The 24,578-nt window shown below is 43.6% G+C and overlaps 1 protein-coding gene across 2 annotated transcripts in view; it reads right to left on the bottom strand.

The window, feature by feature from the left end:
• The window catches only part of LOC106562335 (cGMP-inhibited 3',5'-cyclic phosphodiesterase B), a 90,452-nt gene that overhangs the window by 18,115 nt on the left and 47,759 nt on the right, over window positions 1–24,578 (bottom strand). The window lies entirely within an intron of this gene.

A 24,578-nucleotide genomic window follows, 5' to 3' on the forward strand; every position in this document is an offset into this window, starting at 1 on the left:
TTACAGACGGTAGGCAATTCAGGTCAGTTATGAAAACTTAGGACACTAAAGAGGCCTTTCTACTGACTCTGAAAAACACCAAAACAGCCTGCTCATCTGCGTGAACGTGCCTTAGGCACTCTGCAAGGAGGCATGAGGACTGCAGATGTGGCCAAGGCAATAAATTGCAATGTCCGTACTGTGAGACCCCTAAGACAGCGCTACAGGGAGACAGGACGGACAGCTGATCGTCCTCGCAGCGGCAGACCACGTGTAACAACACCTGCATAGGATCGGTACATCCGAACATCACACCTGCGGGACAGGTACAGGATGGCAACAACAACTGCCCGAGTTACACCAGGAACGCACAATCCCTCCATCAGTGCTCAGACTGTCCGCAATAGGCTGAGAGAGGCTGGACCGAGGGCATGAGCCTTACACCGAGGCCTGTACTCTGGAGCGCGATCGATTTGGAGGTGGAGGGTCCGTCATGGTCTGGGGCGTTGTGTCACAGCATCATCGGACAGAGTTTGTTGTCATTGCAGGCATCCTCCTCCCTCATGTGGTACCCTTCCTGTAGACACATCCTGACATGACCCTCCAGCATGACAATGCCACCAGCCATACTGCTCATTCTGTGCGTGATTTCCTGCAAGATAAGAATGTCAGTGTTCTGTCATGGCCAGCGAAGAGCCCGGATCTCAATCCCATTGAGCACGTCTGGGACCTGTTGGATCGGAGGGGGAGGGCTAGGCCCATTTCCCCCAGAAATGTCCGGGAACTTGCAGGTGCCTTGGTGGAAGAGTGGGGTAACATCTCACCGCAAGAACTGGCAAATCTGGTGCAGTCCATGAGGAGGAGATGCACTGCAGTACTTCATGCAGCTGGTGGCCACACCAGATACTGACTTACTTTTGACCCCCCCCCTTTGTTCAGGGACACATTACTCCATTTCTGTTAGTCACATGTCTGTGGAACTTGTTCAGTTTATGTCTCAGTTGTTGAATCTTGTTATGTTCATACAAATATTTACACATGTTAAGTTTGCTGAAGATAAACGTAGTTGACAGTGAGAGGACGTTTCTTTTTTTGCTGAGTTTTACACACACACACATATAGTGTGTGCACATGCAGGCATTCATTAATCACAACCAACTATTGTTGTTTTATCATAAGAGGTGAAGTACTTCAACACATGCATCAGTTCTAATACAATAGGTCCACAATGAGAAACAGTCTATTTTACAGCATTAGACATAGTGTAACTGTTGTAGCATATTAAATAGGTCAATGAGAAACAGTCTATTTTACAGCATTAGACATAGTGTAACTGTTGTAGCATATTAAATAGGTCAATGAGATAGTGTTGTTACTTTATTCTAGTAGTTAACCTAAAGTAAACACATGATGGTATGATAGAATCAGGTCAAACAGCTTATATAGACAAATTACCAAACTGTGGACTTTCAACTGCTGGAGTGTTATTTAGGCCTACACACACAGAGAGGGCTATTGTGTCTAACTTATGCCTTTTGTAGAAAGGTAAAATACAAAAAGAAAACCACCGTAACCAGCCGACCACAATGAAACGTCAACAATGGTACTCTCAGATCTTATCTAGCCCCATTACGTCAATGACCAGCATTTCCACATGATCTGTCAGAGAAAAGTCACCAAACAGGAGCTCAGTCTCACACAGACAAACTGCTACTATGCCACGAGTGTTAAACTTCCGTTGTCACATACTGGGTCGTAGGTTTACTTACTACACACTGCAACAACTAGATCTACAGTAGGTGTTGAATTGATGTGAATTGGTCTAGATAGGCCTAGATCTACAGTACAACCTCTAGAACAATACCATTTTTGCCATTTGTTGATAGTATTTAATTCACTAGTTTGGCCTCATTTTGGACAGTATTTTCACTCCAATAAAACATTTTAAGTAGGATATTTCCTATAAATTAGTTTAAATTGTTTAACTACCACTTCTGGGAAGAATAAAATAACAGTAACAAACACCCAACAGTATCTGTGAATGATCTATAGTCTAGACAGAGCAGAACCGTCTGTCCTGAAGTAAGTGTGTCTTGGGAGCAGTTTGCCATCATACTGGGTGATCATTAGGTCTATACATGTCCTCTCAGGGAGGAAGGAACACACAGGTCAGTCGCCATGTTAAACCCAGAGAGCAAACACTCATTCCCTCAAGACTCAGAGAGCATGTATTCTTTCTACTGGCCACAAGGGGGTGTATTAGAGGCATGTGGATGGATGGACACACTTCAGCTCTCTCTAGTCTTTAGTCACAGACCACCTCTCAGACTTAAACACAAAAACACACAGCAATTGACATCTAAATAGACACAAAGCCCAATCCCAGGCAGTATAAGCCTAGTCATTATGTAAGATTGAAGTAGACCAGTATGCACTAAACTCAACTGTCTGAGAGGACAGCATATCTGGGGCAGTGGTTAGAGCGTTGGACTAGTAACCGAAAGGTTGCAAGTTCAAATCCCCGAGCTGACATGGTACAAATCTGTCGTTCTGCCCCTGTTCCTAGGCTGTCATTGAAAATTGGAATTTGTTCTTAACTGACGTGCCTAGTAAAATAAATCTTATAATTACACTGTAAATCGTTGATGCTTATTAAGTGTTAGCCCTGCACTACGTTCCAGTGAACTATGAAAACAACATCCTTTCTGCAATGTAAGAATTTATTATCCAGTGCTCTTTGTTTCACATAATTGTAAACGTTGACATTAATCCAACATGTAATCCTCAAAGACATTTGTTTCTTAGCTTTAACTAACGGAGTAAATAAGGATATCTTTGTGATTGCACAAGACCCTTAGTCTAGGTTGTGTGTTCAGTAGTAAACTGCTACAGAGTGTGAGAGCAGGTGTAGTGAGGAGTGATGCACCCTGGGAGTGTGAGTGATACCAGTGTTGTTCTAAATAATAATTGAGTATCAGAGACCAAGAATTGCGACCAGAGATCCTCTGAATGAACACAGAAACCAAAGCATTTATGTCAGGGGAATGTCATCCCAAAACATATTTTATCTGCATCAAAAGACACCAGACACAAAGAATACGAGGCCATTAAATAGGTTAGATTGGATGACAAATGTGTCTGTGCTGCGCTTCTATGAGAGGCCTCGTTCCTTCCTCTCCAATCAGAGACAGTTTCATTGATCAGACCGGGACGCTCCGTGTTTGTCATCAGAATCTGTACAACGCAGCCAAACATTTAGTACAGCAAATAAGCACTGCCATGGCAACTCAGAGGCCAGCAAACAATGCTTCAAACGCCATGGCGACGGGATGGCGGGTGAGGGCCGGAGGATAGATCTATCGGACGGCTGCTTGTTTACAGAGAGAGCGGGGCGGAGGAGAGAGAGAGATGGGTCGGAGGGAGAGAGTGGAGAGAGGGAGAAATGAGAGAGGGAGTGACAGAGGGAGTGAGAGAGGCTGCCATGGAGTGTAGTGGATGACGCAGTCGAGACGTGCTGCTGGCCTGGCTGTCAGACTGGAGCTAGGGAGTGTGTTCCTCAGACACGTGTGTCCCTCTGACGCTTTGTTCACACCTCTGTGAGCACGCACGCATGCACACACACGGCCTGTTCATATCTCTCTGTACACTATGTTCCTCTTCACCTCTACATGTAGTCTCATACGAAAAATGCCAAGCTCTGTTCACACATAATTTGACAGTGAATGTTACAGTTCCAGAGACAGGGGAAAGTGGGTCAACAGCAGAGTTCAATGGCCACAATACACAGGCCTGTTAGCTAGCCACTGTGTGTGTGTGTAACAACATTATGCACGCACACACACCTGCCTAATTACAGATTCACCAGTTTTTAGGTCAAAAGAGAGCATCATGTGTTATTCTTAACCAGAAAAAGGATTGTCATGAGGATGAACACATCCAAATAGGCTATACATACAAACACATACGTTTATGTAACATGGTACAATACTGTGTACAACAATACCAATGCAAATATGGAGGATTGTAAATCAAGCTGTGCTACATCCTCTCCTATTTTAACACAACTCTACTTGTAAATTGAAATGGAGGTAAACATACTGGAACATTGTTATCTGTATGAGAGGGTCACAATTGAGGCCTGATAAAGTCACAATAGTCACAATATAGTTACAATATAGGGCCTGATACAGTCAAAATATAGGGCCTGATATAGCCAAAATACAGGGCCTAATATAGTCACAATATAGGGCCTAGTATAGTCACAATATAAGGCCTAATATATTCACAATTTAGGGCCTAGTATATTCACAATATAGGTCCAAATATAGTCACAATATAGGGCCAAATATAGTCACAATATAGGGCCTAGAATAGTCAAAATATAGGGCCTAGAATAGTCAAAATATAGGGCCTGATAAAGTCACAATAGAGGACCTGATATAGTCACAATACAGGGCCTGATATAGTCACAATACATGGCCTGATATAGTCACAATACAGGGCCTGATATAGTCACAATACAGGGCCTGATATAGTCACAATACAGGGCCTGATATAGTCACAATACAGGGCCTGATATAGTCACAATAGAGGACCTGATATAGTCACAATAGAGGACCTGATATAGTCACAATACAGGGCCTGATATAGTCACAATATACACTGCGTGCACAATTATTAGGCAAGTGAGTATTCTGATCTTATCATTGTTTCTATTCACATTTTCAAACTCCAAACCATATTAACTTGAATGCTTATTGGATTGAATAATTTTCAGGTGATATGTATTTGTGTAATGAGGGAGGGTGTGGCGAAAGTGAATAACACCTTATATCAAGGTGTGCATAATTATTAATAAGCCTCATTACGTCAGGTAAAATGGGACAAAAAAGAAATTTAACTGACACTGAAAAGCCAAAAATGTAAAATGCCTTTCAGACGGATGTGACACCCTTTAAATAGCTAAACTACTGAGGTGTGACCACCGGACATTCAAACGTTTTGTTGCGAATAATCAACTGGGGCGCAAAAAAACGCATGGGGAAGAAAAAGGCACAAATTAACTGCAAAAGACTTGAAGAATTAAACGTCAAACTACCAGGAACCCATTATCCTCCAGTGCCACCGTATTACAGAACTGCAACCTACCTGGAGTGTTCAGAAGTACAAGGTGTCAAGTGCTCAGAGACATGGCCAAGGTCAAGAAGACTGAAACAAGACCACCACTGAATAAGATTAACAAGTTGAAGTGTCAAGATTGGGCAAAGAAATACCTGAAGACAGATTTTTCAAAGGTTTTATGGACAGATGAAATGAAAGTGACTCTTGATGGACCAAATGGATGGGCCCGTGGCTGGATCAGTAATGGACACAGGGCACCACTGAGTCAGGTGCCAGCAAGGTGAAGAAGAGGTACTGGTATGGGCTGCTATCATTGAGGATGAGGTAGTTGGACCTTTTCGGGTTGAAGATGGACTGAAACTCAACTCCCAAACCTACTGCCAGTTTCTGGAAGATTCTTTCGTCAAACAGTGGTACGGAAGAAGTCCTCAGCATTCTAGAAGGCCATGATCTTTATGCAGGACAATGCTCCATCACATGCATCCAAGTACTCCACTGCTTGGCTAGCCAGCAAGGGCCTCGAAGATGCCTGAATAATGACCTGACCCCCTTCCTCACCTGACTTAAATCCTATTGAGAACTTGTGGTGCCCTTCTCAAATGTGAGATTTACAGTGATGGAAGACAATACACCTTTTTGAACAGCATTTGGGAGGCTGTGGTTGCTGCTTCAGCAAAAATTGATCGTGAACAGATCAAGAAACTGAAAGACTTCATGGATGGAAGGCTCATGGCAGTTATTGAAAATAAGGGTGGCTATATTGGTCACTGAATATTTTTGAAAGGCCAAAAATGTTATAGAATTGTCATTTTGTGTTACTTATCTGTTACACTTACTCAAAAAATTGAGAATAAACAAGTTAGTTGAGAGAAATTATTTTTGTAATTTAGTTGCCTAATAATTCTGCACACTAATAGTTGCCTAATTATTCTGCACACTTATATATTTCCATGAGAAAGACAAAACTCACTTTTCCTTTGTTAAACATTCAGGTTTGAGGTTCAATAACATTTTGGATTGACTGAGAGCATTGTGTTTGTTCAACAATAAAATTAATCTCGAGTAATCCAATTTGACTAATAATTGTGCACGCAGTGTAGGGCCTGATATAGTCACAATATAGGGCCTGATATAGTCACAATATAGGGCCTGATATAGTCACAATATAGGGCCTGATATAGTCACAATATAGGGCCTGATATAGTCACAATATAGGGCCTGATATAGTCACAATATAGGGCCTGATATAGTCACAATAGAGGGCCTGATATAGTCACAATAGAGGGCCTGATATAGTCACAATAGAGGGCCTGATATAGTCACAATATAGGGCCTGATATAGTCACAATAGAGGGCCTGATATAGTCACAATAGAGGGCCTGATATAGTCACAATAGAGGGCCTGATATACTATAGTCACAATATAGGCCCTGATATAGTCACAATATAGGGCCTAATTACTAATATAACAGCCTGATCATATGTTTACAGCTCAGGTGAAATGTGGTGAACAAAAATATAAACATGCAAGAATTTCAAAGATATTAATGAATGAGTTACAGTTAATATGAAGAAACCAGTCAATTGAAATAAATTCCTTAGGCCCTAATCTATGGATTTCATGACTTGGTCACATACACCTAAACAAAAGGTAGGGGCATGGATCAGAAAATCAGTCAGTATCTGGTGTGACCACCATTTGCCTCCTGCAGTGTGACATGTCTCCTTCGCATAGAGTTGATCAGGCTGTTGATTGTGGCCTGTGGAATGTTGTCCCACTCCTCTTCAATGTCTGTGCAAAGTTGCTGTATATTGACGGGAACTGGTACACAATGTCGTACACGTCGATCCAGAGCATCCCAAACATGCTCAATGGGTGACATGTTTGGTGAGTATGCAGACCATGGAAGAACTGGGACATTTTCAGCTTCCAGGAATTGTGTACTGATCCTTGCCACATGGGGCCGTGCATAATCATGCTGAAATATGAGGTGATGACGACAGATTAATGGCACGACAATGGGCCTCAGGATCTCTTCGTGGTATCTCTGTGCTTTCAAATTACCATTGATAAAATGTAATTGTGCTCGTTGTCCGTATTTATGCCTGCCCATACCATAACCCCACCGCCACCACGAGGCACTCTGCTCACAACGTTGACATCAGCAAACTGATCGGCTACATGACACCATCTGCCCAGTACAGTAACTGGGATTCATCCGTGAAGAGCACACTTCTCCAGCGTGCCAGTGGCCATCGAAGGTGAGCATTTGCCCACTGAAGTCGGTTACGACACCAAATTGCAGTCAGGTCCAGACCCCTAGTGAGGATGACGAGTATGCAGATGAGCTTCCCTGAGACGGTTTGTGCAGAAATTCTTCAGTTGTGCAAACCCAATCCAAGTGGCTGGTCTCAGACAATCCTGCAGGTGAATAAGCCGGATGTGACGGTCCTGGGCTGGTGTGGTTACACGTGGGTCTGCTGCTGTGAGGCTGGTTGGACGTACTGACAAATTCTCTAAAACGAGGCGGCTTATGGTATAGAAATGAACATTCAATTCTCTTGCAACGGCTCGTGGACATTCCTGCAGTCAGCAGAATGCTCCATCAAAACTTGTGGCATTGTGTTGTGGGACAAACTTCACATTTTAGAGTGACCTTTTATTGTCCCCAGCACAAAGTGTATCTGTGTAATGACCATGCTGTTTCATCAACTTCTTGATATGCCACACTTGTCAGGTGGAGGGATTATCTTGGCAAAGGAGATATGTTCACTAACACGGATGTAAACAAATTTGGTGTATGAAACATTTCTGGGATCTTTTACTTCAGATCATGAAACATGGGATATTTTTGTTCAGTGTAATAAAAAAAGTTTTCAAAATCTCAAATAATTAATTGATTGAGAAGACCGAATTTGTTAGGTGTTTTGGTTCTTGGTGTGACCTGAGGTGGTTGAGGTATTTGTGAGGAGGGAGCTGTGTGTTGTGAGTGGCTGGGAGAGGGGAAAGTGTCAGTATGTGCGTTTCTCACCTGCCTGCCCCTAGCCCTGGGTTATGACAGGGAGCCGAATAACTCCACACTGACATGCTACAGCCCTCAACCGGGCCCACCCACCAACCAGGGCCAGCCAGCCAGGGAACAGGGAGGGAAGCACACCAAAACAACACCTTATAACACACACTGGTCCTGCTGCAACACCAGCCATATCCTTTGATGACTGATGGCTGCCTGGCCTTAACGGTCAATAACACCACCACAGTCAGCCACATCCCCACATCTAACTACTCTACTGCGGTCCGCAGACAGACTGCTTGCCACACCATAGACCAGAGTTCCCCAACTGGCGGCCTGCGTGGTTTTATTTGGCTCCCAAGTTTTCTGAGCAAAAAAAAAAATCTGTTCAAATTTATTTTAATTTTGGATATATGTTCCAAAGTATTCACAAACATAATCTGTAAAATATATTTATCTGGACAGTTTGTCTTTGATATTGCTACTATGAAAGTAATAATTTCACTGTATTGTTTACACCTTCTGTATCCTGTGCATGTGACAAATAAACTTAGATTTAGTTTGATATAGTGTGTGTTTACCAGAGACGGTAATGTGAAGAACAACATGACCTGCACCAAAATCAGATTAGGATACAGACCAAGGACTAGCTAGAGTATTTTTACCTGGAGTTTTTCGTTATTGTAGGCTACTACTTAGTCTTGAAATCTTTGGTTGTTTACTAAACTAGTCACTCTGCTTAGCACATGGCCTCACATGTGAATCTTTAAAGAGATGGGTGGGGCTAAGGTTTAAGAGGGTGTGAACAGGTGTCGACAAAGAAGAACTCTCCAGTAGGTGTACCAAAACATTCAATGGCCATTTCCTCAAAAGTGTTGTTACAAGTTTAGCAACTTTCAAAGCAGAATTACTTTCCCATTGTTCCTCAACTGCAGTGGATGATATACCACGTTTTACCTCGGAGTCTCTATGCTATCCAATGTAAAAAACACAATTTTACCACATAGAACCGAATCCAGGTGGTGGGTCGCATACACTATAAATACAGTTTAAGTCGGAAGTTTACATACACTTCGGTTGGAGTCATTAAAACAAATTTTTCAACCACTCCACAAATTTCTTGTTAACAAACTATAGTTTTGGCAAGTCGATTAGGACATCTACTTTGTGCATGACACAAGTAATTTTTCCAACAATTGTTTACAGACAGATTATTTCATTTATAATTCACTGTATCACAATTCCAGTGGTCAGAAGTTTAAATACACTAAGTTGACTGTGCCTTTAAACAGCTTGGAAAATTCCAGAAAATGATGTCATGGCTTTAGAAGCTTCTGATAGGCTAATTGACATAATTTGAGTCAATTGGAGGTGTACCTGCTGATGTATTTCAAGGCCTACCTTCAAACTCAGTGCCTCTTTGCTTGACATCATGGGAAAATCAAAATAAATCAGCCAAGACCTCAGAAAGATTTTTGTAGACTTCCACAAGTCTGGTTCATCCTTGTGAGCAATTTCCAAACACCTGAAGGTACCACATTCATCTGTACAAACAACAGTTCGCAAGTATAAACACCATGGGACCACGCAGCCATCATACCGCTCAGGAAGGAGATGCATTCTGTCTCCTAGAGATGAATGTACTTTGGTGTGAAAAGTACAAATCAATCCCAGAACAACAGCAAAGGACCTTGTGAAGATGCTGGAGGAAACAGGTACAAAAGTATCTATATCCACAGCAAAACTCATCCTATATCGACATAACCTGAATGGCCGCTCAGCAAGGAAGGAGCCACTGCTCCAAAACTGCCATAAAAAAGCCAGACTACGGTTTGCAACTGCACATGGGGACAAAGATCATACTTTTTGGAGAAATGTCCTCTGGTCTGATGAAACAAAAATAGAACTGTTTGGCCATAATGACCATTGTTATGTTTGGAGGAAAAAGGGGGAGGCTTGCAAGCCGAAGAACACCATCCCAACCGTGAAGCACAGGGGTGGCAGCATCATGTTGTGGGGGTGCTTTGCTGCAGGAGGGACTGGTGCACTTCACAAAATAGATGACATCATGAGGAAGGAAAATTATGTGGATGTATTGAAGCAACATCTCAAGACATCAGTCAGGAAGTTAAACCTTGGGTCTTCCAAATGGACAATGACCCCAAGCATACTTCGAAAGTTGTGGCAAAATGGCTTAAGGACAACAAAGTAGAGGTGTGGACTCAAGTCACATGACTTGGACTCGAGTAAGAAATATGATGACTTGCAAGTGGACTTTGACACCAATAACTCGTGACTTAACTTGGACTTGAGCCCTTTGACTCGATCTGACGATACCCTCCCCAAGCCCAAATATTACAAATTATGCTATTAAAAAAGTGTGCAGCGCATCAACTCGTCATTTAACGGATTACAGTTTGAATCGGACAGCCGCCAATCAAATTGTGGCAGCTGAGACAAAGTTGCGCGTGGCAATGCAGAGGAATGTCGGTGGGTGAATTCAGTCGGAGCCCTCGGAAAGATGATAACCCAAATTATTATTTTTGGATATGAAGACTACGCTGTAGTCAACGAAAACGTATTGCAACTTGCAAAACATACGAGAAGAAAATTAGACGGAGGTGCAACAACTTCCAACTTGGTTCGACATTTGAAGCTTCACAAAGAACGGTAAGCCGTGGCTAATATAGCCGACAGCTATATATAACTTTGCTTGTATAGCATGAAGGCTAACGTAACATTAAGTCAATGAGCCTCCACACAGTCAGTCAGTGCGGGAACATGATCATTGCACCCAAGATTGAGCTACAACTGGCTAGGCTGTTTGTAGCCTAAATCCTGCCTGGTGTTACTGCTGTTCCTAAAACCATTGACATACGTTAGCCTACTGTAACCACACACAGATAGGGTGTGTGTTGGGTGTTACGTTTGGGCGATTGTGTACAAGCCTACATCGCTTGATTGCGCCCCATAGCGGTAGTTGATCGCTATTGGGGGGGTGTCTTTCTCATGGCTGCCCATATATTTCCATGGAATTATGTTTACTTGGAAAGTAATAAATATACATTTTTTAAAGCGTTCATGATTTACGTAAATGTAGTATACAAACTATTACTCATGTTAAAAATATGAAATGGTATTACATTTGGTGAAGAGTACATTATGACTTGTTTAGGACTCAAAACTCAAAATTTAGGACTTGAGACTTGACTCGGACTTGCCTGCCTTGACTTGGGACTTGACTTGGGACTTGACTTGGGACTTGACTGCTAAGACTTGAGACTTTCTTGTGACTTGTAAAACAATGACTTGGTCCCACCTCTGCCACAAAGTCAAGGTATTGGAGTGGCCATCACAAAGCCCTGACCACAATCCCTTAGAAAATTTGTGGGCAGAACTGAAAAAGCATGTGCGAGCAAGGACGCCTACAAACCTGACTCAGTTACACCAGCTCGGTCAGGAGGAATGGGCCAAAATTCACCCAACTTATTGTGGGAAGCTTGTGGAAGGATACCCGAAACGTTTAACCAAAGTTAAACAATTTAAATACAATGCTACCAAATACTAATTGAGTATATGTAAACTTCTGACCCACTGGGAATGTGATGAAAGAAATAAAAGCTGAAATAAAGAATTCTCTACTATTATTCTGACATTTCACATTCTTAAAATAAAGTGGTGATCCTAAGAGAGGGATGCTTTACTAGGATTAAATGTCAGGAATTGTGAAAAACTGAGTTTAAATGTATTTGGCTAAGGTGTATATAAACTTCTGACTTCAACTGTAGAAAAGTATGTCGATTCAGCTATTTCAGCCACACCCGCTGCTGATAGGTGTATAAAATCGAGCACACAGCAATGCAATCAGCATTGACCAGGTATTCCCAAACTGGGGTATGTACGTGCAATGCCGTCGGGGGGATACCAAATAAAAATGTGATTCACATAAAATATATATATATATATATATATATATATATATATATATATATATATATATATATATATATATATATATATAAAAACTCACATTTTCAAACAGTACATTTATATTTTCCAACGGGGCTATACATTTTGGGTGAGTTTTTTATCTCGCCTAAGTAGCCTCGGTTCACTGCCAAAAATTTAATTAAACTATCTAGTGTTCAGTGAAATAACACCACAATGTCAAATACAGGTAGCCTAGTCAAATAATTAACATCCAATCACATTAACCGTTACTCTCTCGTGAGAAACCTTCACTCTTGCGCAGACATTTACAAACTACATTTACATTACATTTAAGTCATTTAGCAGACGCTCTTATCCAGAGCGACTTACAAATTGGTGCATTCACCTTATGATATCCAGTGGAACAACCACTTTACAATAGTGCATCTAAATCTTTTAGGGGGGGGTTAGAAGGATTACTTTATCCTATCCGAGGTATTCCTTAAAGAGGTGGGGTTTCAGGTGTCTCCGGAAGGTGGTGATTGACTCCGCTGTCCTGGCGTCGTGAGGGAGCTTGTTCCACCATTGGGGTGCCAGAGCAGCGAACAGTTTTGACTGGGCTGAGCGGGAACTGTGCTTCCTCAGAGGTAGGGGGGCCAGCAGGCCAGAGGTGGATGAACGCAGTGCCCTTGTTTGGGTGTAGGGCCTGATCAGAGCCTGAAGGTATGGAGGTGCCGTTCCCTTCACAGCTCCGTAGGCAATCACCATGGTCTTGTAGCGGATGCGAGCTTCAACTGGAAGCCAGTGGAGAGAGCGGAGGAGCGGGGTGACGTGAGAGAACTTGGGAAGGTTGAACACCAGACGGGCTGCGGCGTTCTGGATGAGTTGTAGGGGTTTAATGGCACAGGCAGGGAGCCCAGCCAACAGCGAGTTGCAGTAATCCAGACGGGAGATGACAAGTGCCTGGATTAGGACCTGCGCCTCTTCCTGTGTGAGGCAGGGTCGTACTCTGCGAATGTTGTAGAGCATGAACCTACAGGATCGGGTCACCGCCTTGATGTTAGTGGAGAACGACAGGGTGTTGTCCAGGATCACGCCAAGGTTCTTAGCACTCTGGGAGGAGGACACAAGGGAGTTGTCAACCGTGATGGCGAGATCATGGAACGGGCAGTCCTTCCCCGGGAGGAAGAGCAGCTCCTTCTTGCCGAGGTTCAGCTTGAGCTGGTGATCCGTCATGCACACTGATATGTCTGACAGACATGCAGAGATGCGATTCTAAACTAAACATGACAAATTGAAAAATAAGCCACGGGAGTTTTTTGAGCAAGAATGAAGACGACTTTTGTATAAAAGCAACAGATACCATTAATAAGAAGGGGCTAGAAGCATCTTATATGGTGAGCTACTGAGTGGCTAGGACAGGCAAGCCCCATACTATTGTGGAGAACTTAATTCTTCCTGCTGCCGCAGATATGGCTGGAACAATGCTGTGAGGAAAGGCCAACAAAAACTATAGACAATGCCTTCATCAAACAACACTGTTTCACAACGCATCAGTGACATGGCAGGAGATGTTTTGAAACAAGTACAGCTTCGCATACAAGCCAGTGAATTATATGCGTTACAGCTGGATGAGTCAACAGATGTGGCGGGCCTGGCACAGCTCCTGGTATATGTCCGTTATGTTTATGGGGGGTCAATTAAGGAAGACATCCTCTTCTGCAAACCACTGGAAACCAGGACAACATGAGAGGATATTTTTAAGGTACTGGACAGCTTTGTGACATCAAATGGACTTTGGTGGTCAAGATGTGTTAGTATCTGTACTGATGGCGCAAATGCCATGACAGGGAGACTTACGGACAATGTCAAATGTGATATGGCAAAGCACCTGAGTGAGCTGGGTGTGCAATTACGCAGGTACTTTCCCGAAACTGATGACACAAACAACTGGATTCGTTATCCCTTTCATGCCCTGCCTCTAGTCCACTTACTGATATCTGAACAAGAAAGCCTCATTGAAATTGCAAGAAATGGTTCTGTGAAAATGTAATTCCAATCAGAAGTCACTGCCAGATTTCTGGATAGGGCTGCACGCAGAGTTTTCGTGCTGAAGCGTGTAGCGCATTAAAATCATCTGTCTTCTGCTGCAACACTACCGAGCTCCAAACTGCCTCTGGAAGCAACGTCAGCACAATAACTGTTCTTCGGGAGCTTCATGAAATGGGTTTCCATGGCCGAGCAGCCGCACACAAGCCTAAGATCACCATGCACAATGCCGAGTGTCAGGTGGAGTGGTGTAAAGCTCGCCGCCATTGGACTCTGGAGCAGTGGAAACGCGTTCTCTGGAGTGATGAATCACGCTTCACCATCTGGCAGTCCAACGGACAAATCTGGGTTTGGTGGATGCCAGGCGAATGCTACCTGCCCCAATGCATAGAGCCAACTGTAAAGTTTGGTGGAGAAGGAATTATGGTCTGGGGCTGTTTTTCATGGTTCGAGCTATGCCCCTTAGTTCCAGTAAAGTGACATTTAACGCTACAGCATACAATGACATTCTAGACGATTCTGTGCTTCCAACTTTGTGGCAACAGTTTGGGGAAGGCCCTTTCCTGTTTCAGCATGATAATGCCCCCGTGCACAAAGCGATGTCCATACAGAAATGGTTTGTTGAGATCGGTGTGGAAGAACTTGACTGGCCTGCACAGAGCCTGATCTCACCCCATCGAACACCTTTGGGATGAATTGGAAAGCCGACTGCAAGCCAGGCCTAATAGCCCAACATCAGTGCCCGACCTCACTAATGGTCTTGTGGCTGAATGGAAGCAAGTCCCTGCAGCAATGTTCTAACATCTAGTGGAAAGCCTTCCCAGAAGAGCGGAGGCTGTTATAGCAACAAAGGGGGAACCAACTCCATATTAATGCCCATGATTTTGAAATGAGATGGTTGATGAGCATGTGTTCACATAGTTTTGGTCATGTAGTGCATGTGATCGAATACAAATGTAAGCAAGGTTTGAAATTATTATGTTTAAGTCAAATATTATATCGGTCAATTTGCAGCCTACAAATATTTTTTTATGTTATTGTAGTTGAAGTGGTCTGTTGGTTTATTCTGTAGGCTGGATTACTTTGAACATCATTGCTGACAGTTTTAAAGCTTTTGAAAAAGCTACGATCAGTGCATGTGACAGATGGGAGCAATAATAAATATTCTGTTACACTCGTCAGTTGGCTCCACTGAAGTGGTCAGTTGGCTCTTATATCAAGAGTGTCATGACTGGCCTGTTCGGGTCAGGTTACCGTGGACCCCATTCCTACAAGAGACATCTCTCACACCCACCAGAGTGGGAGAGATCGAGAGGTATCGAGGTGGGGGATTTTATGACACCTCACGCCCATTGTAAATCTTAGGGCAGCAGACAAAATCTCTTTGTCCTCTCACTGTGGAGGAATGGAAAGTATGATGGGCCTATGGAGAACCTACCTCAGAACAGTAACATGCAATAAATGGACTTTGGGACAATATGACAATTTGGGAAATATAAACTCAATAAAACCAAATTTTCCCATGGAGCCCCAGGTTACTGAGTTAATAATTACCTGATTCCTTTAATCACGTAATTATAAACAGTTAATCATTCGATGAACAGCAATCGTCACAATCAATCCAACGTCATGACAAGAGCCTTGAAGAATGATTATTGTGATATGTTTACTTCATTGAGAATGTATGTGCAATTAACATTTGTCCATAGAATCAATGACTGAAAGACGTATTTTCAACGTCTGTAAATTATGTATTTTCAATGTCCGGAAAATCCGTAATATTTTTTGTTTTCAACCCTTTTTCGTGATATCCAATTGGTAGTTACAGTGTTGTCCCATCGCTGCAACTACCGTACGGACTTGGGAGAGGCGAAGGTTGAGAGCCATGCGTCCTCCGAAACACGACCTGCCAAGCCACACTGCTTCTTGACACACTGCTCGCTTAACCCGGAAGCCAGCCGCGCCAATGTGTCGGAGGAAACACCGTACACCTGGCGACCGTGTCAGCGTGCATTGGCCCGGCCCGCCACAGGAGTTGCATGAGCGCGATGGGATAAGGACATCCCGGACGGCCAAACCCTCCCCTAACCCGGACGACGCTGGGCCAATTGTGTGCTGCCTCATGGTCTTCCGGTCTCAGCCGGCTGCAACAAAGGCCGGGATCGAATCCGGATCTGTAGGGACGCCTCAAGCACTTAGACTGCTGCGCCACCCAGGAGGCCGAAAATATGTTTGTTTTTTTTAAAGTCCAGAAAATAAGTATTTTCATCTTTCATTCAGCACCTAAAATGCACCTGATGTCAACGTCTGGAAAAGATGTCTAAAAGACGTAATTTTGCTAACTGGGTTAATCTTTATCATAACTTAGTCCTGAATATTCTCCTAAAACACAGCAGTGATTTGAGCTGCTAATCAGTCCAAACCAGTCTTACACTGACCTGTTTGTTATATTTCCCTTCCACTAGCACTGAGTGTGAGATCAGATCAGACAGGGTAGAAATCATAAAAGCAGGGTAATGAGTGCGAGGGGGACTGAGAGAAGGGGGACACAGGCAGCTGGGGATTTGTATGGAGAGGAGCAGGTCAGTGCTGACGTCAGCCGCTAGCGACACACAGCGCGTCAGCAGCCCTCTTTAGACACACACACAGATAATGAGGACAGGGCTCTTAGAGTCCCAGACAGTCACATCTGGGAAGAAATATGCCCATTACCCACAGAAATACACATCTACAGAGAGCACACACACACACAACAAAGATAAAAGAGACACAGTAGCCAAAATGGCAGAAGGAGACACAAGAACAAAAATATCCATAGGGTGCTTCTACACTTTAGTCTGCATCGCTGTGAAAAGAGCTGTCCTTAGCTAAGTACAGTGGGGGAAAAAGTATTTGATCCCCTGCTGATTTTGTACGTTTGCCCACTGACAAAGAAAGGATCAGTCTATAATTTTAATGGTAGGTTTATTTGAACAGTGAGAGACAGAATAACAGCAAAAATATCCAGAAAACGCATGTCAAAAATGTTATAAATTGATTTGCATTTTAATGAGGGAAATAAGTATTTGACCCCCTCTCAATCAGAAAGATTTCTGGCTCCCAGGTGTCTTTTATACAGGTAGCGAGCTGAGATTAGGAGCACACTCTTAAAGGGAGTGCTCCTAACTGCAGCTTGTTACCTGTAAAAAAGACACCAGTCCACAGAAGCAATCAATCAATGAGATTCCAAACTCTCCACCATGGCCAAGACCAAAGAGCTCTCCAAGGATGTCAGGGACAAGATTGTAGACCTACACAAGGCTGGAATGGGCTACAAGACCATCGCCAAGCAGCTTGGTGAGAAGGTGACAACATTTGGTGCGATTATTTGCAAATGGAAGAAACACAAAAGAACTGTCAATATCCCTCGGCCTGGGGCTCCATGCAAGATCTCACCTCGTGGAGTTGCAATGATCATGAGAACGGTGAGGAATCAGCCCAGAACTACACGGGAGGATCTTGTCAATGATCTCAAGGCAGCTGGGACCAGTCACCAAGAAAACAATTGGTAACACACTACGCCGTGAAGGACTGAAATCTTGCAGCGCCCGCAAGGTCCCCCTGCTCAAGAAAGCACATATACATGCCCGTCTGAAGTTTGCCAATGAACATCTGAATGACTTAGAGGACAACTGGTGAAAGTGTTGTGGTCAGATGAGACCAAAATGGAGCACTTTGACATCAACTCAACTCGCCGTTTTTGGAGGAGGAATGCTGCCTATGACCCCAAGAACACCATCTCCACAGTCAAACATGGAGGTGGAAACATTATGCTTTGGGGGAGTTTTTCTGCTAAGGGGACAGGACAACTTCACCGCATCAAAGGGACGATGGACCGTCAAATCTTGGGTGAGAACCTCCTTCCCTCAGCCAGGGCATTGAAAATGGGTCGTGGATGGGTATTCCAGCATGACAATGACCCCAAACACACAGCCAAGGCAACAAAGGAGTGGCTCAAGAAGAAGCACATTAAGGTCCTGGAGTGGCCTAGCCAGTCTCCAGACCTTAATCCCATAGAAAATCTGTGGAGGGTGCTGAATGTTCGAGTTGCCAAATGTCAGCCTCGAAACCTTAATGACTTGGAGAAGATCTGCAAAGAGGAGTGGGACAAAATCCCTCCTGAGATGTGTGCAAACCTGGTGGCCAACTACAATAAACGTCTGGCCTCTGTGATTGCCAACAAGGGTTTTGCCACCAAGTACTAAGTCATGTTTTGCAGAGGGGTCAAATACACATTTCCCTCATTAAAATGCAAATCATTTTATAACATTTTTGACATGCGTTTTTCTGGATTTTTTGTTGTTGTTATTCTCTCTCTCACTGTTCAAATAAACCTACTATTAAAATTATAGACTGATCATTTCTTTGTAAGTGGGCAAACGTACAAAACCAGCAGGGGATCAAATACTTTTTTCCCTCACTGTAGATCACTGTAGCCTGCCTGCCTGCAGTCAGTCTCTGCTGCTCTATTCTACACCCATGGTATGGATGGCCTGAATTGTAATCCAAAGTCTTGGCAGGGGGACTGACTGACTGACTGGTGTAGTGAGGAGAGCGCAGGGGACCAGCCGGGGGTCTCAGCCTCAGCCGTGTCGCCAGGGCGACCTGGCAGGACCATGGAACATTCTTGGAGTGGGGAATGGGGTTGGAGGACAGCGTCATCTTTGACTTTTCACACCCGTCTACCACTTCTCCTCTCAGGTGTTGATCTGCGATACCCCAGACCAAGACCCAGCAGGCAGTCCCCCCATCTCTCTCACACACACTGACTACAACACCAGCTATGGAGATATTATCATATTAACCTGGATTTTTACAATGTGAAATATGTCTAAAGAAACCATTAAATTGTTGAGGGGTATGAGTATATAGCCCACGGTAGATAATTCAGCCAATAATAAACAGTTGTTTATTTCCTTCAAATACACTGTTGTGCTGAGATGCCTTTATTTGGCTGGACAACAAAAGCCTTTATTCACAAGGTCTCATTGTGATTATGTCTGTATGTCACAGGATCGCTCAAACTTACCATGAATGAGTCCTAATTCTTAGGCAAATCTGCCAGCAAAGTCAATTTCATCAGATTATACTCAAATTGAACAATGCACTGTCCATTTCATCAACCCAAAATGAATAGAGTTGAGGGCAATAGGTGGTTGTGTGTGTGTGTGGCTGTGTGTGTGTGTGTGTGTGGCTGTGTGTGTGTGTGTGTGTGTGTGTGTGTGTGTGTGTGTGTGTGTGTGTGCTTATGTCTGTAAGCTAGTTGAGGACCCCATTACTCTGAAATGTTTCAAGGATTCAACCATCTCTAGATGAGCTAGCAGCTAAATCCTCCTCCTGCTGCAGGACATGGAGGACAGAGAGATCCAGGACACCAAACCAAACACCACCAGCAGCACAATGACGGCATCCAAATACAGCCAGCAACACATACTGTTGACCCTGCAATAGACTGCCTTCCTGTCTAGGCCTTGTACATCAAGCTGTCTCACGCTACAGAAACAGGGGACATGCTCCTGCCCTATGGGCTGTTCTTGCTCAGACAAGGCTACTTAAGGCAACTTTACTTTTGGAGGGGAGGGTTGGGGGTTCTGCACTGTTTCCTGGCTCTGTGTGTGGATCTGATGGCCAGCTGTGGCCCCTCACAGGGAAACACCAGAGACCAGAGACAAACCACCAAGGGAAAGAACTACGGTCATGCAACATGGAACTCCTGAAAAGTAGATGGAAAATTGTGTCCTGAGCCAGAGCCAGGAGCTGATCCCAGCACCGTGATGGGGGATGGGGACTGGGAACTGGAAGACGGGGATGAGGTCCGCAACGGGGACTGGGACTGCAACAGGGAATGGGATGGAGCTTGGACAGGGAATCGGACATGGACATAGAGAGTGACTGGGAGGGAGACACTGGGCTTGGTATCCCGTCTCGGTTGACCCAGACAGGACCCGTTGTGGATGCGGGCGTCTGCGGGTCACGGCAGACACGCCCAGTCTAGGCGGCCCACCCTCTGCGCATAGCTTGCTCCTTAGCTGCTTCTCCTCTCCACATTCTTGGCACAGCATAGAAACACAGAGAACAAGAGCACTACAAACAATTCACAATGGGTTTTAACTAGGGGGGAAAAAAATTATAAACTTGACAAAAATACAAATGCCACCAAATTATACCTGTACACAGCAACATGGTTTTGATTGGAGTCAGTCGTGTGTGTGTGTGCATCTGGGCCACCAAAAAGCCTGTCTGTACCCGGTCCAGGAGCGTGACCAGCTGCTGCAGCTCAGTGATTTACGTCTCTCCTGCCCGGGGCCACCTGCCTGCAGCCCGGAGCCCAGACAGAGCTGATGACGCAGGCCTGTAGAAGGCCAGGTCTCCCCCCGCTGGAGCCTAACCACTACCACCCCCTCTCCCTCCAAACCACTACCCAACCCCTACACCACAGCAATTAATGAACCACAGAGAGAGACTCCCACATTAAGCTCCCCCAGGGACTGACCCTGCCCGGGGCACCGCTCCAGCCCCTGTCCATCCAGAGGTTTGACAGCTGTGGAACAGGGGCGGCCCCAGGGCATGGGCCAGAAGGCTAGAAAGCAGGGCCAGGGCCCAGACAGGTCACCAGAGGCCTGCTCCTCCAGGGCCTGGCTCTGGGACAGGATGCCCGGCGAGTGTTTGTGGCGCCTGGCGAGAGAAACTCAATCCAGTCAAGCAGTAAATCTAAAGTGAAAGTGTTGTGCTGTTGCTCTGTTCTGCTGTGAAGCCCCAGCTCTGAAGCCTTCTTCTCCTGGTGATGTTTTACTTCCCATCTCCTATTAGCAGGTCTCTACCTCACTCTACTACCTGCAGTCTCTCTGCCCTCTCATATGTCTCTACTACAATAAAACTAGAGGGCTGTTGTTTTGGAGGGTGGGCAGGGGAAGAACCATCAACCTGGTTTAGTTTTGTTTAGGATTAGAAAATAACAGAAAAAGACAGTGAAACAATTTACAGAGCAGAGAGAGATAAATAAATAAATAAATATACTTCAGATGATATGAATGTACGTGTGTAAGACTGACTTCCCTCCAGTATTTAGGCTAAAAGGAGTTGATGAGGTGACTGACGGGGTATTATGTTGAAACAGTAATGTGGAGCTTACTTAGAGGAGAAAATCTCAGCTCAACTGTCAGCCCTGCTTCTCATAGTTGAGGTTTGGCTCCTGGCCAGACAGTGCGGAGCTTGCATAATGACAAACACGTGTTTTGCAGGAACAACAAAAATGCCACAGTCTGAGTAAGGTCAACCATATTACGTCAATGATGAACTTTTTCCCACAATGGCATGTTTCAGTCTCAAATGGCCCATTACAGTTCTGCTGTGCTCACTACCATAACTATACAGACGTACAGCCACCACAGCTCAGCTTAGACAAAGAACACCGGATTGGACCACTTTGTTCCCAAAGTTGATTAAAAGGCAAATCTGAGAATTGTGGATGTAAAACTATGGTTTGAAATGGTCCGTTTCAGAGAAAGTTCATGCTTTTCAGAGAAAGTTTGTCATGTTTTCTGATATATTTTTGGATATAAAATGCCTGATGGAATATCTGTCAGATAAGCTCCCCTGGAACATCCACCTTTTACAACAACAAAACGATTTACAGGAGACTAGGTGATCATTCCAGATGAGACTTTCCTGGAAAGCCGAGGAGCTCTAGGGGTTGTGTGACTGGCAGTGTCCAGCCGTCACACACAGGACAGGAGTGAGATATAGGCTATTCCCTTTACACACCAAGCCAAAGCAAAGGCCACAGCTCAGCCCAAACGCACCACTAACACACTGTTGGCATCCAGGTCCTTTACACTCGTAACCATATACGGGTTGGAAATGTCAGATTTGGGCACTGAGAAGCGCCTAAATTGGAACGCAGTAGCTTCACAGTAACATCCTATAAATTACGTCAGTTCTCAGTGTCTCTGCGTCACAGCTCTGTTTGGGTTTTGACTGACAGCCGTTCTGAACTTGAGCACCCCCACATCCCTCCTGCTAATTGGACAATAGCTAGGGGAGCTAAAGAAAATACAAAAATACTCTTTACAGGTGAAGACACTTCTTTGGGTCATAAAAGTTCATTGAAATTACTTAGGAAGTGTGCACACACTTTGGAGAGATGCGTGGCCACTTGGACACACCAGTTATTCCTCTCACTCAAACCCTTGTCTTTTTTTGTCTTACGTTGCACCTACCCCACATTTTCCTGGAATATTATTATCTAGAGTATTTTCAGATTTTATTATCAACAAATGCTGAAATCAAAATCAGCCTATAATTAATGATATCTGAATCCTATAGGATTCTACTGGAAAATCATTAATCAATTTAGGATTTTATAGGCCTATATCGTAATAGATTAGCTACATGATCAGAACCAATTCTCTTTTTTTTCAATAAAAGCATTCCTTTAGCATTGTTTAAAAGGGAAAATAAATTCAATCTACAAACAGCTTTGTTTTCTGACATTTGAGTTTATATTTTGATTCACATATAATGTATTATAGGCTGATTGATTTCAGTTGCCAATCAATGAGCGATGATGTGGAAGAATTAGAAAAACACAACAAGGAAAAATGTGTTTTCAATTTCATGAAATATCCAAAACAGAACCCCGGGCAAAATGTGGAGGTTCCATTTATATAGTTATGAACAAGCAAATAACAAAAACACCACAATTCTGAGAAGATAGGCCTGATAATACAATTTATATCCCTTAGATAAAAAATATAAAAACACAATGCATATTCCCAGTAAAAGGGATTTAATCTCAGTGAGAGGAGTTTGATCCAAAGTTTATTGGCGACCGCTCAGTAAATCATCGTCCTAGAAATAGATGTAGGCAGTGTGCTGTGTTTCGTGCACGTTAAGTTTCATCTTTGCTTAACATCCCCTCGACTTGGACCTCAGCAATGCACCAGCCAGCGGGCTTTAGAGCAAATAGGGATCCATGATCTATGGAGAGTATTGGCAGGGTGCCCTGGCAGCATAAATACCTTGAATAGTCCTTCTCAATCATAAGCACTCTTTTTTTGCTTTACTTTCATTTGCTGATCTGCGTGTTCATAAAAAGATCCCGGGTTTATCTACTTTTAACACAAGCAATTATGAAAGAGAATGTTGACCCAGTGACGCACGAAATGTACGATTTGTGCGACAGCCCGGGCAGCCTTTATATATCACCTGAAATTTATGAACAGATCATTTATGGATGTGAAATAAGTTTGTAGGTCCTCTCCTGAGTGGCTCGACTGTTCCATTCCCCTTTCAACATCCCATGAGTCCAGTAGAAACATCAACCCTGGATTCTTCATTGGCCAGAAGTTCTGTTTACATTACCTCTTTCTCTTGGTGATCTAACTGTGTGGAAGAACATGTTCGCTGACAATATTTTCAGCACATCTTTTGGCATTTTTAAGTGTTTACATACAGGAACTATAAAAGAACAACGCTAACTATTTTTGTCCTGAAATTCCAACCTCCCTAGCTCACTACATGTCCAAGTCAAAATGTAGCCTAGGCCTACTGGTGTTTTGTAACTTTGAGAGGACAGGCGGTAAACAGTCCCTCCCTACAGGCAGGCATTTATACTTTAATTACACTGTGAACGATGGGGAGAGGATTAGAGGTTTGTACTCTTCACAGCTCATAGGGGTGACGTTACATCCAGAAACCTGGCCTACTGTACAAACCAAGAGAAAACTCCTACTGCTGGCTGACTTCAGCCTGGTGTGGCCCTTACACACTCAGAGACCAAGCTTGTAGTGTATTTTGACATTTCCATGACAGGCCATTTAAAAACATACCTAAATGATCATCACAATCTAGAACAGGGGTTCTTCAACTTCTTCAGCCTGGGACCCAAATGAGAAATTGTGTTTTCCTGGGACCCAATCTTAGGAAAATATGCAACTATATGTAAATATTGGTACATTTCATTGCCTTTATGCCTAAAACAAAAACAATATAGTCAAAAACAAATAACAATGAAATAACAATATCAATTTCTATTCCTATTTATTTTTTCCCATTAAAAACACATATCTGTATTGGTTGGAACTGTTACTGTTAAAATACATCATTTTCATTCTGAACTGGAATAAACTGATTGATCACATCACAAAGATGCATAACAGAAGACAGGCTTTTTGATAGTGCAACCCTAAGTAACAGTACAGATGAAAAATGATCAGACCTACTATACATCTTACTGTCAAAATTATTGTCGAAAGAAAGTTTAGGTTGGAGCTGTTGCTGTTAAACTACATATTGTTTTTATTCTGAACTTGAATAAACTGATTGATCACATCACATGGATGTAAACCAGAAAAAACACACACACGCACACGCACACACACAGTCCTAATGGAGAGGTGTGTGGCTGGTTTAAGTTTTCAATAAGCATGTCTATTCTGGGCTCAG

Source organism: Salmo salar, chromosome ssa11 (assembly GCF_905237065.1).
Source record: "Salmo salar chromosome ssa11, Ssal_v3.1, whole genome shotgun sequence".
Classification (NCBI taxonomy): domain Eukaryota; kingdom Metazoa; phylum Chordata; class Actinopteri; order Salmoniformes; family Salmonidae; genus Salmo; species Salmo salar.